General features: G+C 41.9%; 1 protein-coding gene across 6 annotated transcripts in view; it reads right to left on the bottom strand.

The window, feature by feature from the left end:
• Positions 1-18,868, bottom strand: part of FOXP1 (forkhead box P1) — a 391,683-nt gene that overhangs the window by 207,983 nt on the left and 164,832 nt on the right. The window lies entirely within an intron of this gene.

The raw sequence follows: 18,868 nt of genomic DNA, 5'->3' as shown, positions 1-18,868 counted from the left end.
CAGGGAGAGTTGAATTTTCAGCAACTCATTGGGGAGGGTATTGCTACTAGCACTGAAAATCCTCCTATCTCACCAATTTTTATGTTAGATTCAAATATATTTTCTTTCTAAGCAGCATTCCATTTTCCTGCCTCTCTCTGCCGCGTTTCTTATCGTGGCAGGGTGAAAGAGTATCCAATTTAATATCTGTTTTGCAGGACAGGAGATTTTTTCATATCTTATGCACTAAGGAAAGCTGCAGGGGATGGCTTAGCAGGCTGAGCATCAGGTTTTAAATACCTAGACTCCCTGGAACCACAGATCCCATCAGGTCGACTGAGCCCTTCATGTTTCTGGGGTAGATAAATTAAGTGTCATGCTGTTTACTTTGTTGGGATCTTTCCGATGAGACCTCTGCGGTAAAGGTCCTGTCTGTTCTGCATGGAGTTGAAGGTTAAAGTCTCGTGGTTACGGCATAGCACCGGGTGCCACCTTGATCTCACTAACGCTAATGGCAATTCTGCCATTTCTGTTAAGAGAGACATTCCAGGGATCTGCTCCCAAAACTTGCTGCAACGTTACTGGATGACTGAAAATTATTCAACAGCTTATCTGCCTTGGTTTTGGCGACTGTTAAAGGGGGAAAAAAAAATACATATACACCTCCCAGATGTTTAATTCATAAGTTATACAAAACTGTCAGATCTATGGATGACAGAAGAGAGATATTCATCATTTTTACAGCCTGATTTCTCTGGTTGGAGGCAACCCTATGTTTCTGCAAAGTCACACCCTCTTCCCACTCCTCTGCACTGCACGAAGCAGTGGCCAAGCCCACCGACATTAATGGTTCACAACAGAAGCCCTCTAGTAAGAAATCCCTGGAGAAAAGTAGTGTGAAATAATCATAAAAGACAAAATGTTAATAATAATCACAAAAGTCACAGTTTTGACGGACATGTACAGAGGCATGCACCCATATTCACAGACACACACAAAACCCTTCTCAACCTTGGACATTCAGAGAGGACCCTCTATCTACGAAAAGGTCTGATTCGTGGAGAACATACTCAGTATTGAAGAAAACAGGATGCTTTGAGGAGAGCACCTGTAAACATGCACTTGGACCCTACTCCTGGCCTTACTCTTTCCTTCCTAACTACCACTATTTTAATGGATTTAGATACACAGAAGACTCTGGGAAAGGAGGATGAAGGGAAATAAAATGTAACAATAGAAAAAAAAAAAAGGAGTTCTTCAAAATCATTTCCCTTTTAAGTAGAAATTAAGCAGAAAACCTATTTCCTTTTGCGCTGGTTAGGGAAAGGTCTTTTGATTTGTTTCCACAACAGCTGACAGTACACATTCCCTGCTTAGGGTACCACAAACAATAATTAACACTCCTAAAACATTGTGTGTTATGATGATGTACCAAAGGTTAAATGTGGCTGTTGGCTGTACTGGCTGTAATTCCTTCTGAGGTGGTCTAGTGCAACTCCCACATTTTCCTTCCAAACCACCCAAGGACCTGCTGGAGCTCCAGCACGGCACCGCATCAGCCTACAGACCTCAGTGGGATGGGGTAGGAGAAGAGACAAGAAATAGTTCTTCAGCCCACTTGACACATCGGTACATTCAAACTGGTTTTTAATGGTTTTCGGCTAACCAGCAGACATAGTATCAAACCATTTTTTTAAAACACCTCACATTCAAGCTAAGATATCCAACATTACAAACATATTATTTGCATTGCAGAAGGGAAAAGCTCCACCAGGGAAAGGAACCAGACAAATAATTCTGGGTGGGGCCTGCTTTTACTGCAGTGTTTCCTACATATGTCTTTTAGAGGCAGGACAAAGACCCTTAGGAAAGGGAGACCAAGATACTCCCTGTCAAACCTTTGCAAACCAAACCAAAGCAAACCCAACCAGTGGAATCTGCTACAGAGAACAAGAACTTTGCCCAAAATCCATCTCTTGATCCTGGAATCTTGGTGTCTCTAAGTTAGCACTCCAAAACCGTCCATCAGTTTTAAATGCCTTGGTTAAGGACATGAAGGTCTGCCCTACATACTCCAGCCGTGGAAGAGGACAGAATTAAAGTAGAAAAACAAGGCAGGTCAGCAGGTGGCTGTCCAGCAAAACTAAAACATCGCAACAGAGCTTCTCTTCTAAAACTGCTTTGGAACAATTACTACAGCACCTCGTTAGCTCACTCTTTAAAGTAAGGTGGACAAGAAAGGACATAAACTCCGGAAAAAACTCCTGTCAACCATGAAGCCCTTGCAAGGCGGCTGGCTTACAGGTGTGTTTCCAAACTCACAGAGCATCGCAAAACCCTTAAGAAAAAGGGGTGGGAACAAGAAGATGGGAGGTGCATCTCTTTCCCACACGCACATCTCTTGGCCCCAGGGACACAGAATCAGCATCGCAGCTCAGCCCTTCCGTCCTTCTTGGCTCACTCTAACAAGATGTCCTCCATATTCCCATCTGCCCTCTTTTTGCTCTTTGCCGAGAAAAACACAACCGGCCCAAAGTGTTGCTGGCTGCCGCAGGCGCTGGCAGCTCTTTTAGCAAATAGGCAAATCCTTCATGTCCAGCGTGTCCCTGAATGCTCTGAACCATGTCCTGAGAGCCTGGCTACAAGTCCCAGCGCAGGCAGAGCGAAGCAGAAAAGAAAATCATCGGCCTTGACTCTAAGCTCCTGTTTCAGTGCTTCGAGTCACTAGTGGTCAGCAAGGAGACTTTCAGATGTGCTGGTGTGTTCAGAGGGAAAAAGCAGGAATAAAAAGTAGGAGTCAGGGCTGATGCTCTCCCTGGCAGTGGGCTCCCAACAGGGCTCTGATGGCTGGTCACACCCGCTACTTCAAATCAACAAGCAAGCCAAAGTGAAAAATGGAAAAGACAAGGTGGATTTTAGACGAAAGTGAAATATCCCTCCTCTCTATCAGGTCTGAGGGGTAAAGGATGAAACAGGATGGAACTGGTTTTGGTTTAAAGCTGCAAAGGAATCGCAGTGAGAGAGCACTTACAGAGAAATGTATTTTCATGTAAACTTTTATGGGCCCATCCCTTGTAACTGGACATCAGGGAAGATGTTAATAAACATCAGGGTGAGAAAAACACAGTTTAAAAAAAAAAAAAAAAAAATCAAACTACAAATCCATCTCTTCCAAGATTTTAGAAATAGCTCTGCAGCTATATACAGCAGGGAGCTGAGCACACTCAAATACAAGTTTGCATCTTAAACATAAGCACACATACATACAAACAAGGTTTTGCAGACATTTGTTAGCTGTACAACAAGATTTTCCAGGGTTGGTGCTGCAGCTTATGTTACAGTGCTTGTAATATAGCTGCAGATCAGCCCCCCAAGCAGGGGCCTTGGAAAGAAGCTGAAATAGCGACGGTTTGTGTTGCTGGGGATATTTCTGAGACACAGTTGCTGTTTACTGTGTTTCTATTTCCAATCAAGCTGCAAAGTCCACCCATAAAACATGAGGAGGCATTTCTTTGGGTGTGGGACAGTGCAACACGCACGCAAGGAGGACCAGCTCTTCAGCTGCTACCCCTGGGCAGAGCTCCACTGAAATACTCTTAGCCTGATCTACAGCAGAGTATCTGGCCCACGAAGAAGAAAACTATAGTCAAAATCCCCAGTTACGAGGCTTCTCTCGGTATATATTTATGCACAAAGCTCAAATAATTTAATACCATGCCTCACTAATCATGTGAGTGCACAATTTTTGCAGGGGCAAACGGTTCTTGTGCATTTATATTGTGCACCTCTTGCTCCTAGCTTAGAAAAGGTGCCTCATAAACTTACTGGCACTTTTAAAGGTGGCAAATATCTATCTATGCCATATACAATCCAATGTGATTAATCGTAGGCTTCCTAGGAGAGATTAACCTACTCTACAAGGAGTCAAAAACTACTCGTAACGATGGCAAATCACAGCATATGGCCAATTGGACAACTTCATTCCACTTCAAAGGGAAATTAAGTAATACACTCTGGGGTATGTTCTCCTCTTGTTACACTTGCAAATCCCCATTAATGCTAATGATTGCACAAGGTGTAAGAAAAATGCTACAAACACATAAAACAAAGCAAGATCGGTCAAGAATATGCAAAAGCACATGCAAAGGGATCTAAAGAGCATTTAAACATAACACAGCTTCCTTCTTTCTTCCTTTCTTTCCTTAAAAGCAAGAAGCGTGCAGGATTGCAAAAACATATAATTTGCCAAGAAATGTACAAACTACAGCTCATGAAAAACAGTGAAATAGAGACCCGAAATTCAAGGCCAGTGCAAGTTCATCATCTTAACTGGAGATCAGAAAATTGGCTCCTAAAGTAAAAAAAGAACATCAATTCCATTTTTTCCTAAGAAAACCATTTCCTACCAACTTTGAAAACAAGAATGCCTGCAGTGATCTGATTGGACTCTCTGTGATGGTTTTGGCTTGGCTCCCTCACCCCTCCTCAGCTGGGTGGCTAAATGTGAGTCTAACCACTAGGTTCAGAGGGTTCTCTTCTTATTAACCTTCCACTTCATGCTTCCAATTTTAGAAAGGAGTAAAACCGTCTTTCAGAAATTTCACTTATTCTTAGTGACTTCTGAGGTGAGAGTTCACATTTCTGTGCATATCCCTGATGCCAGACTATTGCAGAAGGACAATACTGAGTTAATACACTGGACAACACAGAGTTAATATATTGGGTTTGGCCTTTTTCTACTTTCTTGGGGTTTTTTAAATTTATTTATTTTTTAGAACCATCACAAGAGCAGCTCAATGGCTCCAAAAGTGCCATAAACTCTTGCCCAAATTTTGACGCCTAGACACAAAACGAACTACCAAGATGATCTCTTAGATGCAAGATCTGCAACGGCAACCTGCAACCATCCGTTGTGGTGGGACAGCATCATGACTAATTAGTACCTTCATTAAACACCTGGTGCCAAGACCATGCTGTCACCATGGCCCACCAACGCTTGCGCATGAGTATGAAGTGAGATGGGGTGAGAACTGAAAGTGCCCTAACTGCTCCTGAAAAACTGTCCTCCTTCCAACCAGCTGCTCTTCCAAGCCACAGGACGTTTTCCAGCACGGTTATGAGCAACACCTCAGTCTGGGCTGTTCAAGATGAATCTTGTCTTTGAGGAAGCAAGAAAAATTCTCAAGGGAAAAAATCAGATTTGGAAACTAAACGTTTTGTAATCTCCTGCCACACAATTTGGCTTTCGGGCAAACTTCCAACCCTTTCAATAGCAAAAAAACCAGACAACTACATTGTCTTCTACCATCTCCTGGTGCATTAAGACCAAAGCATGATACAATACCACACACATTTAAAAAGCTGTACAAGCAGAAGGGAGTGACGTACCCATGCACAGCGGTAGAGGAGACAGAAAACATACCACATGAAATAAAATGGAGCCAAAATAACCACTTCTGTTACAAGAAATTTATCTTCTCATGTTCCCCTACCGAATTCGGCATGGCTTTCCTGGCACAAAGAGCACCTGGGCGATCTCCAGTGCTGCTGCTAACCAAGATGACTCTCTGCATCAGGAGAGCCTGGCTCATCCAGGCTTTGGCGATAGAAAGGGCACAAGGCAAGGAGAGAAGAAACACCGGCAAAGCCGACCAGCAGCACTGAGCACTATGACACGCTCTCAGAAACGACTGGGCTATTGCGCTGCTCTTATCAGCAGATACAAGTTCAAGGTCAGCCTTGATGCACTTACTGAAAACTGACACTGCCTGCATCCTGCAGTCACAGCACGACTTCAAATCAAGGCTCCCAATTATTGGTAGTAATTTTGTTTATTATTGCAGGGCCTCAGGACAAACAAAAAAGGAGCCCCATTGTGCTCAGCGTTGTACAAAAATGCTTAATTAGCCTCTTCACAGGTTGTTCTCTTGAGCTTCTTTTAAACAATATATTTTCAAATATAAATTCAAATTTCAGAATTCTAGAAATCAGTTCCCTGAAATTTGTTTCCATAAACAATAAACATGACTTTGCCTTCCCAAATTTCAGCTGTACACCAAACACTTAACTCTTCTGTTTAAGAAAAATTTGTACTATAAAATCTTGGTCCTTGGGATGTAAATAGATTTTTGCCCTTTATTTAAAGCCAGGATTTGAACTAAAATTTTCTCTCAACTATGTGAAAGTTGCAAAATAATTGTTTTTCTGTTGTTTCTCTCCTCCAACTACAGTATTTATATATGAACAGTATCTATCACAAAAGTACAGGACCCTTCACAAATTGGAAAAACAAATTAAGAGTTGAGTTTTAACTCAAATGCTATACAAATTGGGCTATGAAATTTGAAGCCATGCTAAGATCTCATGAATTCAGCAGGATAATGAAAGCAGCCCGTAGCTAGACAAGAGGAATACCAAGACTGTTACAGCAGTGAATGCAGGAAAAGATGAACAAAAATTTTGGAAGGAAAGTAAAGCCTCAGGCTTTTTCCAATTTCTCTGGAAGCATCTGGTCATGTACATTATTAGAGATGCCTAAGCAGCTGTACCCCTGGTCCAACCTCCCACACCAGCGCATGTATGCTGTTCTCAACACTGGCTAGATTCAAAAGGTGAAAGGAAAAAGTGGCATGTGAGACAAGAGGAAGGCAGCCCATGCTTCTGAGAGTCATTCACCCACGGTATCAAATCTCCCCAACTCGTCACCGGATGGGCCTTGCAGACCAGACCATCACTTGAAAGCATTTTATAACCATTTTCAAATGCAAATACTTTCCACTGAGTCTCCACCTCGCTCAGATTTGTACCAATAATTTAGAGGTCATCAGCTATTACATTCTATTATCTAACCCTTCAGACTCTGCTTTATTTCTTTTTACTGCTACTGTTCACTGATGTTTCCATTCACCTTTGAAGATGCCTGTTTAATATAGCTGGATTTTTAGATCACACATTGGACTACTTTTCCCCCAAGCTTATTCTAGCAATTTCTTGGCAATAAATGATATTTGGATACCCCACAGAAACTCCACATCAAATATTGATTACTGTTATTTCCATTACCATAGGCTAAACCAGTTAGGTCCTAAGAACAAATTAAAGAGCTTGCTTCCATGTTCTGGTCCTTTAGAGGAAGGGCACAACTATTCTCCGTAACAAGGTTGATGCTGACACAGAACCAAATAAATGGCCTAAAAATGGTTATTTCTCTGGCATGGTTAAATAAAGAAAATACAGTAAACTACTTTGCATGCAGAGGACAAAATCAATATAGTTTCCATTCAGGCAACAAAAATTATAGCATATTGCTCTACATACATACATACTCTTCGTTTAAGGTGGAGTTTCCACAATTCCCCTCTGAATACCCAGCTTTGCAGCATGCACCTCTCTATGGCATTCACCAATCTCTGCTTGACATTAGTACTAAACAATATTCATTAAGAGCGTAACACTAAAGTGCAACATGTAAGTAAATCAAACTCTCAATGCTCTATTTTACAAATTTCATGGGCCACTGGGGATAATTAAAAGGGTAATTATATAAAGTTGGTGCAGTTTTGAGACTCAGATGACATTTTCTGCTTTAAAGCACTTGATAATCTGGTATTTTTCTACTAAGACAGTCTTTTTGTACTTTTATGGTCAAGCAGCATAAACAAACAAAAACTGTTTTTCAAAGTATTTAAATTCTTTTTTCTCTCTCTTCCACCACACTGTTTTTCTTGATCAATACCACTCACTAGTAATTCCTAAAAGTCCTACATTAAGATATCAAGAAAAACGAAACCTTTTTTTAAAAAAAAAAAAATATCACTGATCACCATAAAATGATACTGAGCCTCAAGACCGGTTTAAACTGTAGCTCTGAACAAAAATGGTATTGCTTTGGGTGTTTACAGTGCTGGAGTGCTGTTTGGTTTGTCACTGTGTTTAACCACTGCTCTAAAGCTAGCAAAGTACATTACTGGTAGTAACAGCTCATGAAAAATACAGCGAAGAAACTGCTAGTGGCAGAAGCATTTAACTTTCTTGTTAGCAGCCTCCCCCATGTGGCACTTTAGCACCAGCAAGTTGTTTATTATGTTCTGTGCCAGGCAAAACTGATTAAATGGGGCTCTTAAGAATCAAAGCGTTATAAATTCATGGAAATACAGCAAGCAATAAATTCCATGGAATTAAAAGCTTACTAGTGCTATTAGCATTTCAGGGTGTTTGCATTGTTAATAGTGATGTGCAAAAATGATGTTCCTATAAGACAAGGCAAACCAACAGAACGTATGCTTTAGCTGCTACGTTTTTACACAATGTCATCATTACTAGTAAATTTTTTCCCCCCAAAACTAAAACGCTCATTAATGTTTTAAAGAAAAATCTGAACCAAAGGTCTATAGACCAAAGATTTACATCCCTAGTAAAAGAAAAGTACTATACACAAGACATAATGCCGTTATGACTCTATGAAAGAGCTGGGGATGGATTCCCCAAAGCAGAGGTCTGCCCTAGCTTTTAGGAGAAGGCAGCAGGGTAAGGCAGGGTGACATTGCTGACATTACGGGGACACACTACAACACCAACAACTTGCTAACAATTTAGTAAGTAAATTCGATGCATAGTCATTTGTAATACCAAAAAGAAAGGGCAATCTAGTTGGACCTGGTGGTCAGTAAATCTGTCAACAGCTCTCCAAAGAGCCATCTTTACTCCGGGTCGCTCTGTCATCATTCCGTGGGAATGACTCTCGTGGCAGGTGACTAACTTCTCCATCGTTACTGCAGAGCTCCACACAAACACCGATGCCAAGCTGGTATTAGGCCTTCCCTTACAGCTGTCTGTTTGCAGGTAGCTGATAACTTTGTAAATGGAATTCCTTTCAAGCAGAAGCTTGGTAAAGAAGACACTTTAGGTATATGGCTGAGCAGGAGAGGAATGGGACACACTTCCCAAAACTGCAGAAAAATTAGGCCTTGCAGAGTTAGTTTGGTTTGGTGTTTTGTTTTGTTGGGGGGGGGGGTTGTTGTTGGTTTTGGGGGGGTGTTGTTTGGGTTTTTTTTTAAGAAACAATTTGTACCTTTCCGAATTGCTTGAACACACAGCAGCCAGATAGCCTAACCTGCAATCTCCTCTGGGGAGCAAGGGGCAAATCTGGCTCTCACTGCAGATGGGAAAATCAAATCACAGCCTTGTTGCCACAGTTAAGGTTTGACATAGGATAAAGAGCATATTCTGGATGGTACATCATGCACAGCTGGCAATGTACAAAATCAAGAAAAAACAAGAAACCTTTGTCCAGAACAAACAGTACCTATGCCACAGAGTGAGTCAGATGCAGAGGTAGGAAACGAACCCCAAATCCTGACTCGTGGGCTCAGGCTCTGCGCAAAGCACATGTTAACAGCAAAAATCCTCTCCCAAGATTGAGGGGGTTGACATTTTGTTTGCCTCGAGCAAAACAAAACAAAGCAGTAGGTTTTGAACTGCTCAGAGGCACGTTGTCTTTTTGATGTATGCATGTCCTGGCAGTCACACATCTGCATCAGGAGAGAAATAGCCCAGTTTTTTTGGCAGTTTAGTCCTTTTCATCTGAAAGTTGAAAATACACTGCCGTTGAACCTTTGCAGCTCTGGGTTCTGCATATAAAAAGCAGCTGCTGAATACATGCAGGGAGCGAGGGCTTTTTCTTAATGTTTGAACAGTTCCAAGTTCAAACCCATTAAAGTCCAGGTCACACCAGGATCATGTCACTATTAATGCATCCAGTTACATGCTGAGAAAAACCCAATATAAAACCATGATAAACTCTAGTTCCCCTGCAGAGATATCCAAGGTCTTGCCCAGATGATGCCACAGATTGCTCTTCATGGGCAGTGACCAGACAGGATGTCAATGGCGGAGGACAAAATCTGGGAAAGTCTCTTTACAGTTGTTTTTAAAGAGAAGGTCTCCTCAAATGTCCACAAAGCTTGTTTGGACCTTTTTTTTCCTCCTCCTCCTCTTGGGGGAAGAACTTCTTGTCCCACCGATGCTGCCTCCTACACGTCGCAGGTTCCCACACAGCCTCCTCCCACATCACCAGCAGCCCACCCTCCACCACACTTCATGAAGGCACTGGGGCCAAGTGTGATGAAGACCCCTAACTCCATGCTCCTTCTCCTTTTGGAAGCAGATCCTCTCTGCAGACAGGCAAGATCTCACTTGTTCTTGGGGGGCTTCATGCCTGGCCAACTACCTGCTGCCCCAGGAATGACAGCAGCAGGGAAGCAGACAACTTGGGACAGGCCAGCTATTGCCCCAGCCATGTGTGGAGGTACTCTGGTGGGTCTACCCTCTGCGGATACCTGGTATCTCGTAATACAGCTGGTAACAGCTCCACTCTTGCTAAGAGGGAAGACAGAGACACAGGAGAGGAGACACAAGTGGGGAACTGAGGGTATGTGGCCTTATGATGGTAGAACGCACAGGGAGTGCTCAGGGCTTCCCCTTGCTGCATGCAACCAACTGGTATGGTGGTGCCTGGAGAAGGCCACTGCTAGCTGCGAGAAGACAGCAGGCAACAGAGGGAAGGAGCTGGGAAAAGCACAGATTTACTTTAAGGGACGAACAGCTTTTCCTAATGTTCTAGATGTTTCCTAACCCAACATCTCAACAAAAAACATACCAACTGCCAATATTCCCAAGCAACATACCGACCAGAAGGTTTGCTCCCCTACAACATTCCATCAGATATCCACGTTGGACAGACCTATGCACATATATCTACCCCTTTCATGTAAGGAGTGGATAAGATTAGGTGGGCTGGGACAGCGGATATCTCATGGACCACACTGAACACCTGTGGGTCCACAGACAACCCAAACCTGCAAGGCAGCAGTGAGATGTGTGCTGAGACGGCAATGCAGGAGACACTGCAGACAGTCCCCACCACGGCTGCCGATCGCTGTGGGTGACAAACCCTCTGCAGCACAAGGACCTTTCATCCCACATCAACAGCAGTTGGGGATCCTGAAGAGTCTAGTACTAATCCAACAACACCTACACTCTAGATAGAAGAGCGAGAATGGATGTTTCTTCTGAACAGCGGTTGCAGACTTGCTGAGGGTGCTCAGACCCCTTGTATCTAAAAGCCTTCCTCTCCAGCAGCTTCTGGCAGGGCAACTTCAAAGACAGGTTCCTCGAGTGATGGAGCATAAGCGACACTGGGATGCAGGTGACGTCGCACGGCACCACAACGCTGCCTCGTCCCGCCCAGCTGGGAATCACTGCAGGAGTTTGGCATGAGTTTCAAACACAGCCGGGTAGTAAAACCCAACGATTTACCCAGCTCCCCTCTGAGCTTTCCATCCTAACTGTGCTGGGAAAGGAGGAAAAGGACTTTACTGGACTTTTTGACCTTATCAAGTATCTAGAAAATACTGTGGCTGATCTGGATGTATTTCAAACCGAGTTAACCATGGCAGCTTACAAAGCGGTAATGCTCCAGCTGGCCTGCATATCGTGAACATATGACACGCTAACTACACAAACTTTTGAGAGAATTAGCAAGCACACACTATACACGTGGGATTTACACTATCCGCATGTTGGATTTGCACTATTCTTCACACAATTTTCTGAAACTTATTACAGGGTTAATAAACTGAAAAAAAATCGTGAACGCTCTGAGATTCAAGTTGTGTGATTTTTTTAAAAGAATAACATCAATATTAAAATTCAAATTATCTAAAAAAAATACTGCCTCATACACTTGAATCTCATTGAGGAGAAATTTAAAAAAGTCAAAGTCTGCATTTTTACACTATAGTCTTTCAGTTATTCAACTTTCAAAAGGAGGACAGGCCAGACTCTCCTTTTAACTACATGAATGCAAATCCAGATAATTCTTTCAGTTTTAAATGATGTTTTGACTAATTAATATCTTTTTTCTCCTCCAAAACATGTATTTATCTGCTGTGAAATCAAAGGCAGAAATGAATTGTTTTAAAGATAGCAGAGAGTAAATAACAAGTTTGAAACCTTGCAGCCTTACCCTGGCAATTTGTCTCATATAATTGACTCAGCAGACATGCTTACAATTTCTTACAACTTTTACAAGACCTCCTGTGGGCTTATTTTAACGTTCTCCAAAACTGAGCTCAGAGCTTTGAATGCTCTAAGCAAGTAGCACCAAAAGCAATCATCTCTCCCTCCTTAAAACTAAAGGAAACAAACAATAAAAGCACACAATTTTTTCTCGCTGGACATCAGATCTTAAAGAGGAATAAAGACGCAAAAGAATTTGCACTTCTTCAGAAATAATTTTTCTGTTCTTTTCCAATAATAACATTTTTAACAATGTTCAATTTGCATTCAATAAGGCTTTAAAAGCAAAAGTTTCCCAATAAAAATTATCTTTTCCCATTACTGGAATAAAATTTAAACAGAGAAGGATGACAGCAACAAAGCAAACAGAAACTATAAAAATAACTACATGACATGTTTCCAGTTAAAAAGGGGTTCAAAAAATCCCCCTCCTCCCCAAAAAGGAAGTGGTCTCATTGCCTATATTATTGATTTATGCTGTTGTTGGCTTTTAAATGTAGCACTTTCTATTTCTAAGATCTTTACAGACAGTTACTAATATCACAACTGCGTACCACTGTTCCATTGGTGGAAGTGCCCCAGTAGCAGGAAATGCTGTGCCCTTCCACAGACATTTCCTTCCATCAGTGGGATCCACTAACGCTTAACATGTCAGAAGATTAAATGAAACACTTATATTACAACTAATATGGATAAACACAGGGGCTATCAAAAATAACGAAAAGGGTATGACAGAAGAATAACAGTAGACCTATTACTCAAGAGATGCTAATTTATCTTTTTTTTGTTGTTTAAAAGGGGTAACAATTCTACTTTTTTTAAAAACAAAATAGAAAGAGATCATATTTCAACAAAAATCTATTTTGAAAAGCCGTATTATAAACTACAGATATTAACGGTTTGCAATGGAAATGACGTCAGAGTCTTAGTTACAAATGTCCAAATGTTTGTGCTACTCTACTAAAAAAATAAACAGTGAGCTCAGATTCAGAAATGACCCTTTTGAGCAATTAAGCAGTATTACACAAAACACACTGAAAAGTATACGGCCAGCAGAGGTGGGAGAGCCCCAAATTAAAATTCACAGATTGCACTGGGAGAAACACTTAGCAATTAAACATCTTGGAGGTGGCGTCTGAAGTTCCTGCCATTAGCAGCACTGAAAAATGCTTTCATATGTTGCAATGAGAAATATGGGCAGGCAACCAGGGCCAAAAACTTTTTTTTTTTAAATGCCTTGGCTTTAGTACGAGCTACCAAATAAAAAGGGTGGCCTCCTGTAATGCCCACTGACATCACTGGTCTTGTAACACTGCCACTGTAAAATATGGTTGCTACCGCTGTAGGACAGTAACTTAAGTATGCCAGAAGATATACTTCTGGTGTGGTAGAAGGCAACAGGCAATGACCTAAGAGATGACCGAATAAAAGATGAAATATGCAATGTGAATCTATTTCTGGTGTAATTTTCTTACATCTCCAGATTTTGTAACACAGGAGAGTGCACCATCTTTGCGACACGAGTTTTCTGAAGGCAGGTTTCAAGCCTGCAAATCTACAAGTGGTTCTTGCCCTTGTGTCGAGAAGCAGGCACGGCTGTGAGATGCTAACAGACAGCAGTGCCGTGTATTAAACCCGGTCAGTGCTACCAAGTTGCAACGACCGTTGGGTCCACTGGCCCAGCAGCATAACTTGCACAAGGGCACAACTCTGAATTCAGAGTTAAGTCATTTGCCTGCTTCAGAAGGCAACCATGAAACGGGATCTTTCTATCACCTTCGTTTTTGTGTTTGAAACTACGCATGAATTCAGGCTATCTGACCTGCAGCCCATGCCTGGGTTCCAGAGTAATGAGGACGGGTGCTGTTCCTACCTACGCCATTCCCAATCCTTTCCTCGCCCAAGCTATGATAAAATGCAGCATGTCCTGACATATTATCCAGCTTGGTCTTGAAGAACCAGGCTGGAAATTGCATAGTCTGCATTGCATGGTGTATTATGAGCTGTTCCCTTGGTGTATCTGTAGTTAGGCCAAGGATAAAGATGAACACAGCGATGTAACTGTTGACCACGTCCATAGCAAAGCTTCAATCAATATGAGAGTTGAGAGGCTGCTCATGGACCACTGATGACACAAGAACAGGCTCCAGCTTTCTGAACACAACTTTTACAGCACCCTTTCCCAAATTGCTCAGGCTGATGAGTCCAACAAGCTTCAACAACACAGCCCATCACTGCAACAACAACAACAACAAATCCCTTGCAGACACATCAGTGCCTAGCACAGGATGTCGTGTCTCCCTCTTGGGATGCACATGGCTTAAATTTCCTCGTACACAGAAGGGTAGTGGGAAGAATTCAAACACCTGCCAGTGGCAGGGATGCTGCGACCCTAAGCTCCATGATGGCACTTGCCAAGATGGCCATTTTTGCATGAAACTCATTAGATGAGAAAGGTTGGGCCTCCTCTGACGACAGCTTAATGGACCTCACAGCACTTCTTAGCAACTGCTGAACAGCAGTGCACCCTTTATGGCTGCTTAATCTGCAGTTACAACCTTCACATGTTGGGCCATTTTCAATATATGCAACTGTGTTTGATCTGTGGGTATAGATTAGGTTCGTGGTTTCCAACCCTAGAGGTGCACATGACCCACTCAGCCTTGTGCTTCATGTTCTTTACAGATTCGAAAAGGATGATGGTACTTTGAACGCACATTAAGTAATACAAATCAGCACTTGCATTTTACTGAAGATCGTATTGAGCATCTACCTAAGCTAATGGAAGAAACACTGCAGGATTATGCAAAATACTGGCCAAATCTTGCTCACTTTAGCAGTCTGCATGAAGACCAGAAGGATCTGGTCCAAAAGCGTCAGATAAGAGGATCAAAACCTGCTACTGATTATCTTAAAGCTGAGAAACATATTTTTCTACCAAGCCACTTGAAGATTTATAATATATTAGGGAACATTAAGAAGAAGAAAAAAAAAGAAGAAAAGCTAAATGGGCCAAAAGCAAACAAAAGAAACATGTTCTCTTGAGATTGCTAATGCTGGCAGACAATAGCGCAGAAAGAACTCCTCTGACAGATCTTTGAAGTCTTCAATACAGCATGCTAGTGGTCCATGTTAATGAGATTTGCTCAGATACTTTTTAAATTATTCCAAAATGTCTTAATCTATTCTCTACATCTTCTTGACCCAATTGCTTCAGAAAAGTCACAGTTTCACCCATCTCCGGACTAAACTTTTCATTCAAGTAGGTAAGGTCTTCAAGCAGTTTGTGTTTCCAAAGGCCCACGCACAACCTTTTTAGGGTTTACCCCCGAACATGCAGGTAATATTGTCATTTCTATTACTACAGATTACAGAAACGCTTTGCGCCGCGCTATACCTTTCAATTTGAGTAACTCAAAAGGTCTTAACAAGTAGGATATTAGAACCTCTCCCAACAATCCAAAAGTAAATAAATCCAGTCTTAGACGTGGCCTGACAGACGCTAATCGCTCCAGCTACATGACTACCACCCCACCAGCAAGTGAGCAGCAGGAATCAGTGGGGGTCTCCCAGACCCCTATTTCCTGCTGGGGGTGATACAAGCACTCATGCAAAATGCTTCCCGTACAGCTCTATAGTTTGGGCCTGTGGCAGAGAAAACACTGGAGAAAATGTCCAAGAATCAGGTTGTCTGCTGCATTACAGACTTTCTTATGAATGCACCCAAGTCACAGGACCCACATTCAGAAATAGCCACACACTGCATCTTCTAGGAATGATAGCTATTTCTGCTCTGTAATATGCTTTAAGACCATTAGGTCAAAAGCAAGAGAAGTCAAGGTGTCAAACTCAGTAAGGGAAACATCACCCTACTAACTTCCCACCGCCTGACGTGCAAGCATCACTGCCACCCAGCCGGTACAAAAAAGAGGAGTAAGGACGTCACCAGCACATCTTCTGGAAAGTCACTAGCAAGGAAGAGCACTGGGGAGAAGCTGCACACAATGTTGAGCTCTTCATAAACAGAAACTTCTCTGAAAAAGTTTGTTTCAGGGCTTCGACTTGTGCCTGGAGCTCTTCCTGCTATGGCCAGCGAAGCTGTGACACAGCAACATGCCAGCCCAGTTTGAGAGTTAGGTCTCTTCCTGATGAAACAAAGTGGTGGGACTATTGGGAAAAAAATGATTTTCTGTGTCCCAGAACCACTTCATTTTCCACATAGACAAACTGCACAATCCATTTTTTTTGTATTCAGCTTAGGAAAAAAAGTCCTTCTGACCTTTCTCCTGGCTTGAAGGGAAGGGAGGAGAAAATACACATATATGAAAAAGTTAAAGCTCAAACCCACAGATTTATCTGTTGATCATCTCATTTGGTTCTGAGTTACAGCAGGCAGCTTCTGGTTTATTATCAATATTTAATCAGCATTTAACTCTGACAAGCATTAAGATTTGAAATTTTAAACTAAATGCAACTTTGCTAAATCCTTTGTGTTGATTTTTTCCCCCTGTTAAAGGTTTTCTAAAGGATTCTATCTTTGCTATCTTAAAAGTCTGCATGTGTCTTTTGTTATCAATAATGTACAACTTTAGTAGCATGTTTTGTACTTTTCAATTTTTCAGCATGCAAGCTATCCCTGATTTACAATGCTCACTGAATAGTGTTTGATTATTGAAAATGCTTTTACATACATTTAAACAAATGACTGCTCCTGGAAAACTAACACTGTTGTCCATAATTCTGTAAAAACACATTTCCCCTTCCTTCTCCCCAAATCAAACATTTCAATTCAAATTCTTACTTTGAGGAAAAACTGGCATATAAGTAGGCATTATGCCTAACAGCGCTAAATAAAGGAGAATGTAAACATCTTAATTCTGAAGGTTTAACCATCAAAGCTCCTCGGTGTATCTATTCTGTTGTTTGCGCCTCTGTTCAGGGCTCTTTGGAGCTCACAGAAAAAAAGAAAGCAAACAAAACACGCAGTATAAAAATCTATTTTACCAGCTCTGTCCTGCATCCCACTCCGCATGCCTGAGGCCAGGCTCGCATGCAGTGCTGGGACGCCCGGGGCCACGCGGCCGCTCCTCAAGGAGTACAGAGTCCTGCTCTGTAACTGCACTGAGCAGCTTAACTGCTAACTCAGAAGATGGGATTTCACCTGAAATTAAGCTATCAAGCAATTGAGCTCAAACTCAATCAACCAAACCCTTAACCTTCCCTGTTTCAGTGGCACTGCTCTAATTAGGACTCTATCACTACTTCCATTACTATCTCCCATTCTCATGGTTTATTATCTCGGCAGTTTCAATTCTCACCCAGTTGAAATTTGACATCCAGTTTCTTGGAACACATATCATTCATTATGGCTTTATTTTATGAAATATGTTGCAAGATTATGGACCGATCTGGCAGCAAATAGGTTTTCGTTGAAAATGGCACCCCTCAGCTGCAGCGGAAGCAGGACAGAGCCGAACCTTCTCAGAGAAACAAGTCCTAACATTAAAGGACACATTGAACAACTTATTTTTCATCAAGTCATGAATTTTGCTGTGCAGTTTGAAAAAACATGCTTGAACATGCTTCCCGCTTGCATACACCGTAGCTGATCCATGGTTCTCCAGTCCTCAGGGTCTTCCCACTGAGCCTGGATCAGCTTCCAGGAGACAGAGTTTGGCTGAACCCTACTTACCAGCTCTGCCCAGGGGTGCGGGGTGAGACTCAATAACCTATGATACTCAGGAGATCAGACTGAAAAATCTGATGGCCTTTTCCAGTTACATACTCTACGAATCACCCAAACTGCTTACTGTTGAAGGATGCGTGCCAGAGGGTATGTCTGGCATGCATCGTGCCCTGACGGTAGCAATACAAAATATATCTGCTTTTGGAGACATGGCCTACAAACTTCAGGTGAGTCTAGAGGTAGCGTTTTGCATTTATCACAACCAAAATTCTTAATTTTCCTGGGTCACATAGCATTATAGCCACGCATGATTCGTGCCTCCACAGGAATCCCATTCATTCTGAGGCCCCCTGATGCACCTGGGACTTAAAATTTTTCCCTTCTTCACAAAATCTCAAAGGGGGAACACCACTGCAGGGCAAGGAACCACCACCTTCTTAAACGGCAGGATCTGCTTCTTTTTCAGTAGCTGAAATGCATCCAACACCTCATGGGCTCCATCATAAAAAAACCAGTAATATTCAAATCTTGGAGAGGCATATATCATACAGTTGACACACACCACTGGCATGGTCAAGGACTGCAATATTCACTTGAACTTCATGAATTTCATCCTCACTAAACAGATATTTTTGGCAACAAAGAACTGAAAAAAACCCCACATCGTCCTCAGATCTATTTTAATTTTAAACAGAAGAGAACAGGGACATTTTTTTTCCCCTTGAAGTACATTTTAATAAAATTAAAAATAAAAATAGCTCTAATTCACTCCGATGCATTTAGTCATTCTGTAAAATTCTAAGTTTAAAATGAAATCACCATTTTATATTCAAACAAGGTCAAGAGAACAGCACTAACGAGCACTGACATCACAGCGAACAGCAGCCACTGCTCAACGCTTACATCAGTGTTGCTTGTTGCTATGGTGCTTAACCGACTATTAATTTCTGAAAGAAGGTGATTATAAAGCAGCCATATGAACCTCAGTCAGATGACACCCTTCAGTACCAAACACTGATCTGCGTTACTCTTCTCTTCTGCAAGTTAATTTTGTGAATCATCACTTTTGTGATGTTAATATTCCTTTCAAAGTTGAAACTTTGGACCAGAAGAGAGGCAAGGAGT

This window comes from Haliaeetus albicilla, chromosome 24, assembly GCF_947461875.1.
Source record: "Haliaeetus albicilla chromosome 24, bHalAlb1.1, whole genome shotgun sequence".
NCBI lineage: Eukaryota > Metazoa > Chordata > Aves > Accipitriformes > Accipitridae > Haliaeetus > Haliaeetus albicilla.
Note: the sequence above shows the minus strand (reverse complement) of the source record. Positions and strands in the feature narration are given on the sequence as shown.